This window comes from Molothrus ater, chromosome 1 (genome assembly GCF_012460135.2).
Source record: "Molothrus ater isolate BHLD 08-10-18 breed brown headed cowbird chromosome 1, BPBGC_Mater_1.1, whole genome shotgun sequence".
NCBI classification, from domain to species: Eukaryota; Metazoa; Chordata; class Aves; order Passeriformes; family Icteridae; genus Molothrus; species Molothrus ater.
In genome coordinates, this window is record NC_050478.2 from 52,145,576 (window position 1) to 52,161,786 (window position 16,211).

The following is a 16,211-nucleotide window of genomic DNA, read 5'->3' on the forward strand; positions in this document are numbered from 1 at the left end:
GTCAGGTTGGCTAGTGACTGTTGCCCAGCTGAAGCTTGGAGTTTTTGATACTGCTGCTCATACATGTAGTATCTGTCTGTGTGATTTAACTTCACTAGCATTAACACAGCCCTATTACTACAAGCTCCTTTCCATTTGGGGTTTAATTTTCTGTTTAGCAAGGCTGTGTAGATACTGTTAGTTTGAATGCAGCATGGGTTTATCAGTACTCCCTCACTCATCCTCACACTGAAACAGTTTTTTCTGATCGAATGTCCCTCTAAATTGTCAGGTATAGCCCAAATACTTCTCACTTTATTGTTTAAGTCTGCTGCTCTAATTATAGCTGAACAATATATTTTGCTATTTGTAGGCAGTTCTCTTATGCATTGCTAGATCTCAGTTCATTCAGAAGCTTGTCATTCAAAGTTTAGTCTAAAAGCAGTTTATTTGGAGACAAGGTCTCCAAATGCTTTTCCAGATGCTTTCCTGAAATGAAGCACCACTTTTTATTAAAAAATAATAAATAGCTGAAAAAACAATTAATTCTGACTTGTGGCAAATTCATGTCATGATGTTTCATTCCTCTTTGATACACCAGCAGACACAAGGCAAGTGTCTCATTTATATTGGCACTTCAGACTTGGAAAGGCCTGTGAGCAGGTTAGCTAGAGGTGGCTGGGGGTGAGCTGGCAGAGCAGGGCTTGTCAAAATGTGCACATCATCAGCTAGGCAAATCCTAAAGGGATGCCCCACTCCAGCCCCTGCTGACTGAGGAAAGTTACCAGTCTGTTAAACAACAGCATTATGCCTTTGGGCTGTGCTGATGACTGTAAGATAGTCACCTATTTTACTGAAAAAAAGAAAAAAAAATACTGTTTTTCAATGCTCATTCTGAACATATCTTGTTCCCAGGACTAACAAGACCAGATAACCAGGATCATCAGCCTATGACCAAGAAAATGCCTCCTTCCAAAAATGTGTATTATTCATTGTAGTGGCCTTTCCCCGAAAGCAAGAGGCTTGAGACTTTGTAGGCAGATACATTTCTTGTGAAGATGCTAGACCTAATGGCAGTTTTAAGAGTACTTTCTCTAGAGGGTCTTGCTTTATGCATTAGTTAAATTGGAAACAAAAATTGCAACAATAGAAAAAAATTAATTAACACTCTCTCCTATTTTTTCTCTTGGCTGGATACTTCCTTCCATCAGGCAGACACCTCAGCATGAGAGAAGAATGATAAAGCCTTTGCTCTTTCCCCCTCCCTCAACCTCTTCTCCCTCTCCACTCAGTTGCTGAGCACTCATATCTGTTTCCCCCTCCGTGGATGAAAAGGGCAAGGTTTAACCTATGAATTTTGCTGAATGTAAAATGAAAGTCATTCATGTGTGAAGAGCAGCCATATGATATGTAAATCACAAAATCACAGACCATGTAGGGCAGCCTGAATTGGTCATGGCTTTGGAACCAGGAGGAGATTTCAGTAGCTGGGAAGAGAAGAACAGATGACTGTCACTCCCAAAAGGAATGTGTGTGACTCCAGGGGGACAAAGAGGCCAAACTACAGTAGAGGAAGGGGGGTGCCAGCAGGAGTGCATGTGGGTGGTAGAGATAGCTTGGCAAGGTGAAGGTATTATTAATCTGTTTTACAGGGGTTCAGAGAAATGGAGAATCAAGCGCAAACGTGCCAATATTGCAACTAACCCATGTTCCTGTTCTTTTTACATAGGTTGATGCTTGGTTGTAGCATTATAAAGTGTGTGCTTATGTGGGTAAGGGCTCAAGAAATGCCTCGTGCAGTGATTGCACATCATGGTAGGGGAAAGGGTGGCAATCCAAAGCAGACACATTTCCATATCTGGGTACAAATCTCTTGCACAGAAAAATTAATCTCTATTTACTAGCCACAGAATTTGCAAAAGAGAGTGTCCATTTCAGAATAGCACGTATTTTTAGCTTACCAAACATTCACAAACAGCAGAATATACATTTAAAGCAGCTTTAATAAGAAGCTTAGCCAAACACTTGCCATTTTTAGGGTGGGTCCTGACAGATTCTATGAGCTGACGGTATCTCTAGTCTCACTTGTTGAGATAATGAGGAATTTTACTGAAATTGGTTCAGTTAGTATGCTGAAAACAAGCACTAACAAGTATTCATACTCTCCACTCCTCCTTCTTCTGTCTTCTTCTTTCTGAAAACAAACTAAGCAAAAATCCCTTCTAGATATTTTTTAGCCCTGTTAATGTTTATAAGAAGATGAACAAGCCTCAACATTGTCCATACTGAGTAAGCACTGGAGTCTTGGCTGCTATTTGCAAATATTTTTTACTTCTCTCTGAGATGCCATGAATGTCCTAATTTTCCAAGGTCCCTGTTTCTCAAGGTTCCAGCTGATACTTAAAGCAGGGGTGCACTGCTTTGCACATCTGAGAAGCAGGTTATTTATTCAATTCAATACAACAATTTCTACAGTGACAGATATCAGACGAGCTAATTTGTTTAACATGTTCTAGACATCCAAGATAGCTGATGAGCTTGCTCTCTGGCCACCATCAACTTTGTCTTTGGAAAAGCAGTAAAGGCTCCTACAGAAGTATGTGGAAAAATGATATAACTCTGTGCACAGTCAGGGTCCACATTTTTATGCCCATCTTGGAGAAGAAGATGGGAATGCAGGCATTGTGCCTCAGGCTGCTCAAGTGTTCATTGCCAGGCACTCTCCATATTCCTTCTACAGGGTTTACAGAAGTGAAAAGGAGAGGGAAAGGCCCCACAACCAAAATCTGCTTCCAAAGATCTGGTTATACAGATTGAGCTGCCAATGGCTTCCTCCAAATATATGTATTAATCTTTGTAGTGGTCACCTCAGCATTGCTGACAAGAAGAGATCTGAGGCTTAATAGCTAGATATGTTTCTAAGGAAGATGCCAGAGCTAATGGCAGTTTTAAGAGCACTTTCAGAATGGACCCTGCTTTCTACATTGAGTTGCACACACAGTTGCAACAGTGGAATAAAATTCATGATTGGCCTTTTTTCATCTTACCACCACCACAATTCCTAGAGACAGAGCCATCTGTGTCTAGATATGTTGGTTGGATGTGCAGAAACATCAACATACTAAGTAGTGTGGGATCAAATGGAAGGCAGATAGTAAAATCCTTCTGAGGAGAAATGGCCTGTCAGTGACTGAACAGTTTTAAAGTTCCCTGTAACTGCACTGAACAAAGAAAATGCCTCCAAGATATTTTCATCCAGCTTCTGATAAGATAGCATGCTGTCTGCTATGTACAAAAGGATAATGTTTTCTCCCAAGTCAGCTTTTGCTGAGGAAAATAGTTACTTCCATTTTTTTTCATGGAGCAGCTCAGATGGAAGGAATGAGATTTTAGCAAGTCTGCAGAAAAGGGTGGGGTGTCCTAAAGAGAACGCTAAAATGGAAAAATTGACTCCCTTGAATTGAAATGATTCCATTATCATTTGGATATGATATAACCCGGCAAATTCCTTCTGTTTTCATAATCCTGGGAATTGTTCAATTTCTCACTGTAAAGGAGAGAATTGTAAGACAGAGTTCCCTGAAAATCCCAGAAAGGCCTTCACAGTAATTGTAAGCAAATTATGGCTTTAGGTTTTAAATTCTGACTTTTATTTGATGGGGAAAAAGGGGTCACCCAAGAGATTTCTCAGCTTTCCACTCTGGAATTTGGAATTCTTTGGTGGGCCCAATTTTTCTAAAGCATCAGCTAGATTAGAAACAGTTTGGTCTGTCTGTTTTCATACTGAGCATTAATTATAGCCTCCCTCTTCTGATCACGGTTGCCTTTGTGACCAGAATTGGGTAGATGTGTAGGAAATAAATTGTAATTCCCATCTTCATGTTACCCACTTGGGAGGTGTGTCTTTCTGTGTAGTGACAGCATTTGGGACCCACATCTGGTGACAATGGCTCTGAAGAATGCCTGTAGCAGGAACTGATAAGAGGTCCAGGCTATAGAGAAGCCTCTCCACATCGGCAGACATTTTTATCTCCTGTGGGTTTGGGAGTCAGTGGGACCAAGCTGGTAGTGTACAGTTTTGCTCTTCAGCTTCACAAATGCCTCTGTTAATGCTGATTTAATCAACAGCATCTCATGCTGACTCCCTCCCTTATTATTTCTTCCCACTAGGATTTCTGAGAGTTGCTTATACAAAACTCAAAACAATACAAAATATTTTAGTCTCAATGACAGAATAAATACCATGTACTTCTTCAGGGGCCAAGAGTCTAAGGACTAATGCTTCATTACTTGATACACAATTATTTTTCATTCTTTTCAAAGGCAGCAAAATTCAACTCCTCTGAGAGAATAATTTCATTATTAAGAAGTTTTGAAGTGGGTATAAATGAGAAGCCAGAAATCACAACTATTTCAGTGCAAGCCCCCTAATAAAGAGCTATGTGGGAAAATTAAAGCTGGTCTAAGGCTTCATGTAACACTTGAATGTGGCCAAGCTCTAAGCATTCTCAAGAAACAGAGAGAGATATAGGGGGTGAAAATAGTTTTGTCCAGTAGTTCCTCATCAGTCCAGAAGGAAGTTCAGTCTGTCCTTGTTCTTTGATTAGTACTTCAGATTTACCTATGTGGATTTTCTTCTGCACAGCAGAAGCAGCAGCAGTGGTTCTCACTCTTGTTATGTATAAGTAGTGCCAGCAGTATCTGCTGCCACTTCTGGCTTCTTTTCCATTGGTATCTGTCTTCTTAAATCAGACACATGTTGAGAATCCCTAGCAGTAGTTGCTAACGCAGCCTGTTACGCAAAATGCAGAGACAGAGCTGTAAACAAAGTGATGGAAGGAATTACCACAAGCAGGCTCCAGTGTAAGCCAACCTGCAGCCATATGTGCATGAGGGTTTCAGGCAGCCCTCCCAGGTGCAGTGCTTATCTTTCCATCAAATGGATACGCAATCAATAAATTACGAGAGAAATAGAAGCTAACTTTCACTTGTGTGTTGGTGCCATTGAGGGTAGAGCTGGTGCAGCAGAGAAAAATAACAGACTCTGGAAACTGGCAAAGCAGATGTGATTTCCTGCTAATAAAGTGAGGCCTCTGGAGTTGTAGGAGCCAAGGAGGAGCTGGCAGAGACAGTACCTCCCCTGAGGACTCAAGGAGTACAGCTGCCATTGCAACTCAATCTTGCCACCTCAGAGCTTTGCTCCTTAGCAGCCAACTCCATTAGCAGTGAAATAGATCCCATAGTGTTTCACTGCCTTCTGAAACCAACTGCTCAGCACACTTCTCGCCTTTGGAGTGGTGGAAAAGTTACATGTTTCAGGATCAATTCTCTGAAAACCACTAGATAACAAAACTTTTACCACACCCCTGTAGCCACATTTCTCTTCACAGAGAAGAGCAAGGCACAATTCTACCCAAGAATATTTCTGAGATTCATGTTTTCTGAACCTCAGAGAAGGGAAAAACAATTCTTATCATTTGCTGTGCCTGTGTTTGTGCAAAAGTGGAATGCAATATGGAGATTGGTTACCCAAAGCGATGGTGTTTTGTTTCCTTAGCCTATCAGGGCCAAGCATGTGTGTGTATCAGGACTGTTGGCTGACAGTCATGAAATTCTGGGCAGTGAGGTGCAGTTGAGTGCTTGGCAGATTCAGTTTAGATGTAATGTAACATAGTATAATATAGTATAGAGTAATATAGTATAATAAAGTAATTAATTAGCCTTCTGATAAGATGGAGTCAGATGCATCATTTTCTCCCCTTCATCAGGGGCAAAAATATCCCCTATATACCCCTAGCATGCTTCAGCCCACGACTGCCCTGTCCCTGCAGCCACCAGTAGCCAGTGACAACTTTCTGGCTGCATTGATTGTGTGGCTTGCACCCAATTTATTAGTCAGAAGAGAACTGTGCTTAAAAGGAAGAACAGTTTAGCTATGATAGGAAAAGATGTGGCTGGGCCATGTTTCTGTGCCAAACAGGAGAGCTCTGCTGCCTCACCTGGCCACATATGAACAAAGCCCTGTGAACCTTTTTTGTGAAGGAGCTCCAGTATCCCTCCTCTCAAAGGTGGCAACAGTGATAGCCCTCAGCAAACTTCTTGCCATGGAAAAATGTTTACAGCCAAATGGGAAATTAGTTTATCTGCCTAAGACACTACTATGGTTAGAAACTGAATTGCTTTACATGCTTCTGCCTCTCCATCCCTTACCCCTTGACATTAAATGGAGACTATTCTTGCACTTTGAAGTACTCCGTGGGTGTGTCACTTGTAACTGACCAGCCAAGAGGAATCACAGTCCGGGGCTGCATCCCAAAGTCTTAGCCATTTTATTCCAGAGTTACAGAAACCAAAAACAAGGGAGACATGTCTGTCTTTCCCCATCAGCTACTATTCCCACTTTCCCTCTCCTTAAGCTAGTTTATTCATCTAAACTATTCACATGTGAATTGCTGTTGATGTCTTCTACTGCAAGTCCAAGTGATGGCACATCTCCTTTCCAGGTATATCAAACTGAGCAGTTTTCCAGGCCCTGGGCATCTGGTTCCTGCTGTGCTCTGACCTACTGAGCCACGGCTCTTGTCCATTCAGGGGCCTCAGTCATCTCATTACTCAGGATGTGAACATTCAGGAAACACCGCAGCATTCATAATTTGCATTGTTCGCTTGATCATCTCACCCTTCAGTGCTTTTCTTCTCTCATCTACTCTCCCAAATCATTTCATGATCCCCATGTACATGGATCTCCTGTCCCTTCCAGCAAAATCCATTTATCTACTTTATTTGGTTTTTAGCAATAGGTTGAGGAACTTTCTGACTTTTCATCAACCTTAGGTCATATTTTTCCAAATAAAATCAAGCAGATGGCAGTACTGGGCTTTTAAAAATTGTTTGTTCTGCTTTCTGCCAAGAATGAGACCTGGGGTGACACAGATTAGGTGTAGGATGGGTTCAAGAGCATCTGCATGTCCCCTTCAGGATGGAGCAAAACTGGCAGGATAAATGTTAGCAATGCAGTTTGTGTGTATGTCAGGTAATCCATCTTTTTTGTGAGCAGTGAGAACACGCCTGTTTAGGGACCTATGCCCTGGATTCTTTGTTATAAGCACTTAATTATGCTGATCAACTCTCCTTCACCAAAAGTAGAGCACGTGACAAGCTTGGGAAGAGGTGCCAAGCCATTAGGACTGTCTAAAGTTCAGAGATGAAATTTGATTTCAGGAAGTTCTGTTCAAACCTAACCTTAAAAAAAGCTTTTCTTTAGTTTGGGTATAGGGAAGATATACATATATGTGGCTCAAAGACCACAAAAACAAATCACTCAGTAGGCATCTCTCATCCCTATCTTCTAACCCCAGAAGATCTTAGAACAGTCCGGACAATTGTAGTTTTCAGAGCTTTTAGAGAAGGAGCCCTGAATAACATAAAAATTGTGGAAAAAATGCATCATATAAGCAAAAAGAATGGCCTCTCCTATTTTCCAGTAAGTCTGAGTAAAACCCTTAATTTCCTTACCCCTGCTCCCTTGAATGTTAAATAGTAGTTCAGTAGGCTGCATACTGGTCTGAGTGAAAGAATAGAAACTGAAAGAATAGCATTGGAAAGATGATTAACTGAACACTTGTTCTGAAAACTCACTCATTATTTTAAAGAAGTGCGGAGATGATAATTTTAAAGTGCCAAGAGTTACGGGTGAGCAGCAGAAAAGCATGAAGATAAAGTGAGCCAACAGAACAGCATTTGATAAATAACAGATATAACACATTGAAGAATAACTTGCAAAATATGTTTACTTTAAGCTTAGGTCTTGTTAAGAAAGAGATTATTTTGGTGATTTGGCATCTGATGAATTAGGAGAGCTCACTTGACTAGCACTCCAAGCCAAGTGGCTGGCAGGTGAGAGATGAAATAGGCTTCAACTACTGATTGACTCTATATAGAAATAGTATTTTAAGTGTATGAAGTTTCATTTGCTGCTGTGCACAGCTGTGCTGTGTCAATAGTACAAGCCGGGTCAGGATGGGTGTTTACCCATGGGAAGGATTTCAGAGGTCATGCTTCCCATTAGAAAAAGGCCATTATTTCAGTTTCTGGTACAAGGCTAAAAATGGTCTAGTAGGTGTCAAATGTTAGGTCCCTGAGGTCAGGAAATGAAGCTCAGCAACAGCTGGAATAAGTTGCTTATAGATGAGGGACCTCCAGGTTCTCTCTCTGTCACATATGTCAAAATGCCCTTACACAAAGCCTAAAAAATGGGTCCTTCTCTGAAGTATTGCCTGTTTTAAAGCAATATTTTCTAATCTGATAGAGTCTGTCCTACCTGCTGAGTCTGCTGCTGAGAAGCGCACTTTGCTTCTACTGACTGCCAGCAGCTGTTTTGCAAACCACTGACTCCCAAACTCTAGCCAGCTCCATGTGGCAAATCTGCAAAACCAGTGACAGTGAACAAGTTCTTCTGAGGCCACCACTCAGTCTGCAACCCCTCGTGACAGGTGGCCAGACAGAAGGACCTGGCTATTGGTCATCAGAGACCTGGAAGCAACAAGAGTGATGATCACAAATTTTGCTGTCCCAAAATTACAGTATCCCAGAACATCAATTTAATAATCACTTGTCAAAACTGTGGCTTTGTTGCTTTTGGCCTCCCAAGCCTGGTGTTTTGGTTTTGGTTCTTTTTAAGGAATAGAGAGAAAATGCACCTGCGCTGCCAAGCACTAGGAAGGTTCAAAATGGTTGAACCTAGTTCAAAATGGAGAGGCCAGCCTCATGTGCATCCGTGCATAAGCCCCAAATGTAAAAATTGTACTGGACAGTGTGTGTGAAATACCAGACCTACCTCTAGGGCTGGTAGTATGGTTCCAAGACTGTCAATGTCTTCAGAAAGCACAGCCATCACAAATGCCCCATTAGTCAAGGGTTAGCTGGTCCCACAGCTGTCACTGTGAGTGCCTCTCCTGGGTTCCATCTACAAAGGATTCACTTGCCAACACCAGTCTTTCATGGAGAAGGGGGCAGTGGGGTGGCAGGACCATCTGCTTAGTTTCAAAGGACCAAATCAGGGCCAGAAAGTAATTATGAGTGTGTTACAGGGAAGATGTAGCACAGGGCCATTTTGCAACTCCCTGAAGAGACAGTGGACCAAGCTGTGTTTCTAGCTACACTGAAATTCACTGTGAAGAACTTCATCTTCAGTGATGATACTTGGAGGTTCCACTGTCTGAAAAAGGTAAATGTAACTTCAATTTCTACAATATTCTGTGGTAACCTTGAAAATATCATTTTCTATATGTGTGTGTAAAGCTATACAAAACTTTCACAATGAAAATGAAATGTACAAAGTGTTATAGCAATGGAAATTAATGCGTGGATATTTAAAACTTTATGTCAAAATTCAGGATCACAAAAGAGAAGCCAGACTTTAAAAGATGTTAAACCACTCACAGCAGTCAGTGAGTGTCAGAAGTCAGCTTAGTACTTTTACTTCCTCACTTACACAGCTCTGATTTATACACTGAAAGACATTTTCTTGAATTTCAACCTAAATCACAATGGTTTCAGGGGGAATGTGCTTGCTCGGTAACATAATTTTAATCCTATATCTTATAGCCTCTTGAAGCTATAGGAAACATGGAATAATAACACAAATCACCACATACTGAACTTTGACTTTTCCCATGGGTGCCATTCTCACAAAATAAGTGAAGAAAAAAGAAAAGAAATTAAAGCAAAATTTTGGTAAATAATTGTTTTGCTGAAGATTTATGTATTATTTCTTTGGGAAGGACTTAAATATTTCAAAAGCCCAAACATTTTATCTTCTCCATAGAAAATAAACTTTTTGCTTTCATCCATTTGCCCATTTGCCTGATCTTTATAAAGTACAAGAGAAGTATACTTTTATGCTCTATGTTAGCACTCTAGTGCCAAAGTATTTCTGCTATTTCATATGAAATACACAATTACAAGTTCTTTTACATAAGCGTACTTTTACATAAGCCTCTTGGAGTTTATTGCTTGTAAGTCTGAACTGAAGACAGTAGACACTTTTTGTTTTGAGTTGCTATATATTTTGACATTTGGCTAAGGAGATAATTCATTTAGCACTGTAGGACTGTTGTTTAAATTCCAGCAGGAAATATGTCTTGTTTTGAAAGAAAGACTTGTTTAAAATCACAGATCTAGAATAAGAAGCCAAATAATAAGGCCAAAAAAGGAAACAAAAACAATTCTTACAAGATGGACCTCTAGGCTTAGAATTGCCTGATGTATGAGCTGTCAGAAATCCAAACTTCACCATGTGCAGATAAATGTTTTGCAAAATCCCTAAGTTAGGACTTTCTTGGCAGTATGTGTTTCCTGAGCAGCTTTTTGAAAAATTCAATTCCTTACAATTGCAAAAAGCTTGCAAAATGGTGTCTTCCTGCAGCAGAAGTAGAAATTCCATGATAGGGCCTATTTTCAACATTTTGCTTGTGCTGGTATAATGCCTTATTTCCTTGCCATTTCTAGAGCTAATAAAGGCGTGGATCCCTTTGGTTCAGCTGTGATACATGAAGCTCCTAAGCATTTTTGTGTCAAACTTATTGAGTATTTATGAGGTAGAATACAGCATCTGAAAACTTTGGTGGATCAGTCACTACTAAAGAGGTGAATCCCAGGTGCTGGGTATTCTGTATGGGAGGATAATGTGAGCGATGAATGACCTACAGTAATGTGAGAAACAGGAGTTTTAAGACTCTATGCATTCAAGACACCTGTATTTTGTATTTGTCTGCAAGATTCACACCAAGGCAGGAAGGTAAGTATCAAACATTTGGAATATTTTAAAACCAGTCCTGCACCTTAAACCAACTTTCGATTAGGGGATTTCTTTTGCAGGATCTAGGACAGTAATGCGGAACACCTTTGGTCCCATTATGCTGTTTCTTGGGGAAACTCCTTATTGAATTTTCCCAAGTAGGAAAGGGTTATGGAAAAGAGGGATTGGACTTTGGAGGCATCAGTCCACCCCAGACTTGTACTTAGATGGAGTGTAGCAAGGCCTGGTTTCTGAAGATGGTTGGCCCATACTGCCCTTCACCTGCTAAGTCTCACAAGATCATAACCAGCTGTATGCAAGTGAGAGGTGTGGGTGGCAGGGACTGCAAAGACAGAAGGCTCAGCTGATGTCTTTTCAACAGGAGGGTGTCCTGCAGCTTCAAGGTAGCTTAGCTTATACAAAGAGGAAGGTTTGCAGCAGAAGTTATATGATGCCTCTCTGGCAAACAGATGACAGGCTTGCCAGCATGTCTCGTGGAATTCTGTAGTTTCTGAGATGCACATCTTTCCACTGGATTAAGAAGGTCTGTGTATTCCAGTTCTCAAGTTGTTGGGAAAGCTAGTTGCTGAGAAATGGAGATGCAACTGCAGTGAGTGCTAGCTAGCTGAGAGCACAGAGCAGTAGCCCCCTGGTTTACTAGCTTCATGCAAATTCATTGGTACACTGTAGGCCTAGAAGGAATGCCATGAGCAGTAACCTCATGGTTGTGTGGAGAACTATTCACTCAAATGTTAGGGAATGCTAGATCAAGTTCTGTATTGAAAATAAATAAACCTTTTGTATTCACTCCTCTAGTGACATGACAATTTCAGATCCTCTCTGCTCTGCTTGTTAGAAGCCTTATTTCCCATCTGAGATGTAGTTACAGTTCATTTATGCTCAATCTGAATTGAACACCTAGGGGAAATCAAGATACATGATACATGCAGTGCTTGAAATGGACTGCAATTGCACTGAGGGAGCTGCCAAAGAGGTCTGCTCAATGGACAAAGGTGTTTGGAGAAGGGTGGTGCCCTTGCAGTTGTGGGAGAACATTTTTCCATATTATCAAAACATAAGCCTCTAGCTCAGCTAGTCCCAGTGGATGGTGAGGGTAGGAAAGTCTCTTGTCTTCTAAGCCAAATTTATAACATTTCCAAACATCTTTTGCCTCTTAAGCTCAAGTAACAATAGGCTTCGTTTTCTCAGCTTCAGGTCTGTTCACTGAAATGAGTATTGGTTCCCCAGGGGAGAGCTGAAGCAAAGTAGAGCAAGCTGTGTGCAATTACTGCTTTCTGAAAAGCAGGAGGAGTTGGGCCAATAAAAATGGTAAGGCTCAGTTCTTGATAAGAATTTTTCAGAACAGTACTGAAGGGCAAACCCCACAGCCCTAATTCAGCTAACCCACTCCATGTCATATTCTTACCAAAAAAAAGACTGAGCACTTTGTCTGAGAACTACATTTTCTTTCTCAATCACTTTTAAAAACATTATCTAAAATACAGTATTTTCTTCTGCATCTCATTTTGCTGTAGCATTGCTGGTTGCCAGAGAAATCTTCACTGGTGATAAATTGCAGATAGTAAGTCAGTGGTGTTTGAGGACCAAGCAATATCCTCCACACATCCCATTTGTGCAAATAAGGGTGCAAATACTTGCACCATTTGCAAATGCTTCCAGGTTTGTGAAATTTCCATCTCTTCTACTATTCCTGCCCCAGTGCCCTGCCCTACACATGCATATCCACAAAAGTCTGTGAGGAGAGGGGAGTGCAGCAGAGGGGTTGTCACCCAAATCAATTTATTCTTTTGCATACAATGGGTTCATACTCTGGTGATTTAGAATATAGTCTTTATGGTCTTCCAGAATGGCTCCTAATTTCCATGTCCTGCTATTTCTCTCTCTTTAGCCTGGGCAGCCAAGGAACCATGCATCTCTTTCTAAGGGGCATCTGGGCCAGGAAAGATTCTTTATTTTTCATGGAGGCAAATATACTTGTCCTTCTCACACTGCACATCTCTGCAGGCATTGTTTCAGGACTTCCAGGCTGCCTGTGAGCTGAGATCCATCTGAGAAACTGTACTCAGCCTTCCACTATAGTGGAGCTGCCTATTTTGGGCATTTGCAAAGTGTCCTCTTCTCCCCTGCCTGTCTTCCTTTGTTCTCAGGGGGGCTTTTAGCACTGGTGGGGCTTTCGGGTGTTTAGTGTGAGGTTTAAATCCTGCTGAAAGGTGTTCTTCCTCTCCCTTTCTTCTGAACTGTATGGATAGGTGAACTATTCTTCACCTATCCATACAGTTGATGAGGAGGGGGTTTGTTCTAGAATGGATTTTAAGAAGAACAGAAGTATTTTAATGTGCATTGAGGTGATTTTAATAATTACTGCCCAAGCTCCTTGTACTTTCGAGGAGGGAAAAAAAATGGGCTCCTTCAAGTTCTTGAAGGATGGCTAGTTTTAAAGTTAAATTATACAGCTCTACAATTGTCAAAACACATATGTGTTTATTGAGTATCTTAATGTGTTAGTGCAGTTTTTAAAAGGCCTCTTCTTCCATTCAAGCTGCCAGAGATAATGTCAATATACATTCAGAGTCCTAACTGAAAATACTGCTGATGAATAGTGCCTCTCACAGAGCCTATGATGGAGAGCAAGTTAAACTGAGTAGCTAGACTAAACTTTGCATAGTTCAGAGGTTCCTATTTAGGACACTACACACTGCTTTCTTGCTTAATGGTGCCATCTATTTTTATATAAAAACAAAACAAAACAAACAACACTTGTTTCCATAGTTATTAAGCTTTTGAAAACAGAAGAATCAAACTCTGAAAACACAGTAAGATCTGCTTCACGCAAGGCAAACACTGACGCAGCAACCTCACTGCTTACTCTGTATTCAAAGCACAGCATGCATCCGCAAAAGCCTTGCTGCAGCTTACTAGAACAGCAGCTTACAAGAGGATGAAATATTTTATAAAAGGGATTTAAAGAAAAGTAGAAAGGAGTACATGACCATGCAGTGGTTAGTGATAACTGCTCCCCTTAGCTCCATGCTGAGCTTCAAAGGAAATATCCAAGCCCTTCTAGCAAAAAGAACTGCAATTGCTGAACAAGTACATGTGTGGGAGGCCACTCTTCCAGTTACAGCAGGTATCCTTATGTTGTATCATTTCATTGTGAGGCCAAGAGTTGTGTATTTGTTTTAAGAACTGCAGCAGTTATGGATTTAGAAGCATTTGGTATTTTTTCTAAATAATTGCAATAATTACTTCATCTGTCTGTCCTCTTCAGCAAAGAGGACTGAGGGACATGCTCTCAACTTTCTGGTCTGGGCTGAAACATTTCCTTGTACAAGAGGAGGTGCAGTCTCACAACTCTTCTGATGGAGAAGGAGCTGAACCTGGTTCTCTCACATGGCAGATTATCAGACTGTTGCATTACTGCTACGCAAGGGCCTGGGAACATCTCCCCCATAATCACCGTGTACTCTTTCCCCTCTAGCTGAGCTTGGTTGGAGTTAACCATGAGAGACAGGAGTGTCAGGGTAATAGGTACAAGGTCTTGGTGGGACTTGAGCATGAGTAAGGTATGAGCTGGGTGGTGACATCAGGCACTGGTGTGTGTCAGCTGAGGTGTCTTTCATGGCCAAGTGAGTTACATCCTGTCAGCTGGGCTGGTAACTGATTACCTGCAAAATACCCGGTAAAATCCATGACCTTTTATCTCCTTGCTTTGCCAAGGGGGACTTGCTCACTGCCAACACAGCACTGCTGAGAATAAATGTCATCAAGCATCTTTCCCCTCACACTTTCAAGGGGCTGTCCTGAACTTTCTCTCAGACTGATACTGATACAAGATACTGAAATGAGAGCTGCATGTTTCCTCACAAAAATTGGCCTTTTGTACAGAGAAATTGTTCTTCTCCCATGGCAAGGAACTCCTTTTTTGGATGGGGGAATTTTTTAGTTCTTGCCAATATAATATATACAATCTATGAAACTGAACCTAGAGAATATACTCATGCTAAAGTCAGGATAGTTATCTTTTTATTCCTCGTAGTTTAAAAAGAAATTTTGTGTAACTCGGCAAATTCCTTTAACTGCTAAGGCCACAGCTTTCCCATGCTGCTCCCTGAGTTGCAGCAGTAAAGCTATTTGTGAGGCTGGGCCATGAAGCATATTACAAATTGATTTTGAAACAGGGCAGGGGAGGGGTAGAGTAGAAAACCACCCAGCAAGAGCCGCTATTTTTTTGCCTCCTAGAACTACAGAGAGAGTTGCACACCCCTATACAAAGTGAATGTCCCATGGGCAGTAGAGCAGTTTCAATTCAGTGACTTTTTACAACCACCCCAGAATCACTTTGCATAGAGCACAAGAAGAAACCAGGCATTCAAGGAGTGAGGCAGCAAAGAATTAAGGAAGAGGTCACAAAATCTGAAATAAATGTCATTGTGGGAAAATGATCAAAGCATACACCCAGGGAAGATAGATGTAGACCGCCTAAAACAGCAGTGTAATCCTTTAGGGACTGGGGTTTTCACTGGATCTATGTTGCAATTGTTCTCATGGTTCATGCTTTCTAAATCCATAGCTTGCTCTGACTTGTAGTGGTGTGAACTTGATGAACTGCTGCTTGGGTCATTTGATATTTATTTCAGTAATTTAAACTTGGGCAGTTTTTTCCCCTCAATAAAATAAAACTGAAAAGAAACACTCCAGGCTCTTCTGCAATACAAATTTAATCCCACAGATCTAAAGATCAGAACTGAATAATCGACATAGAAAATGTACTTGAAAAGATTAAAAGAATTAAATAAATAGCTTTCTATAGAAATAAGTTTTTTAAATCTTGTGGAATGTGATAGAAAACTGAGGTGCAATCTGTTTATGACCATCAACGGAGTGCAGTTCAAAGGGCTTAAGTGCATTCTGAGGGATTTTTTTGAATAGGAAATCTGCAGGTCATCTTCTTCTCAGTGCTGCAGTCCCCTCTGCTTTCTCCTTGCCAGCTGTCGAAGGAGTGACTCTCTTCTCCAAATCTCTGTGTGTGTTTGATTTTGGTCCCTGCTCCAATTTCTCAGCTGTTTCTTGAAGGCCATTTTGAGATTTGGAGTACCTTCTCTGCCTCCCTTGTTGAGCACACAAAAGTCCCTGATAAAACTGGGGGATTTGCCAAAGCATATAGGCTCTGAGGGAGTCCCCAAAACCATGGCTGCCCTTGCAGAAAGAGCAAGCTTGGCAACTGTGACCAGGCAGCCCTGGGAAGCGGAGCCATTTGGTTAGGTGGGGAAACAAGAGCATACCATGAATCTTTTTTTTGCATGCTAGGATTTGCGACTTGTGTTGCTCAGGTCAGTGGCTCCATCTCTGCAGTGTCCAAATGGTTCAGCCTCAACAATCCCAGGCACTACACCCTGGTGTTGTTGCACCCTCC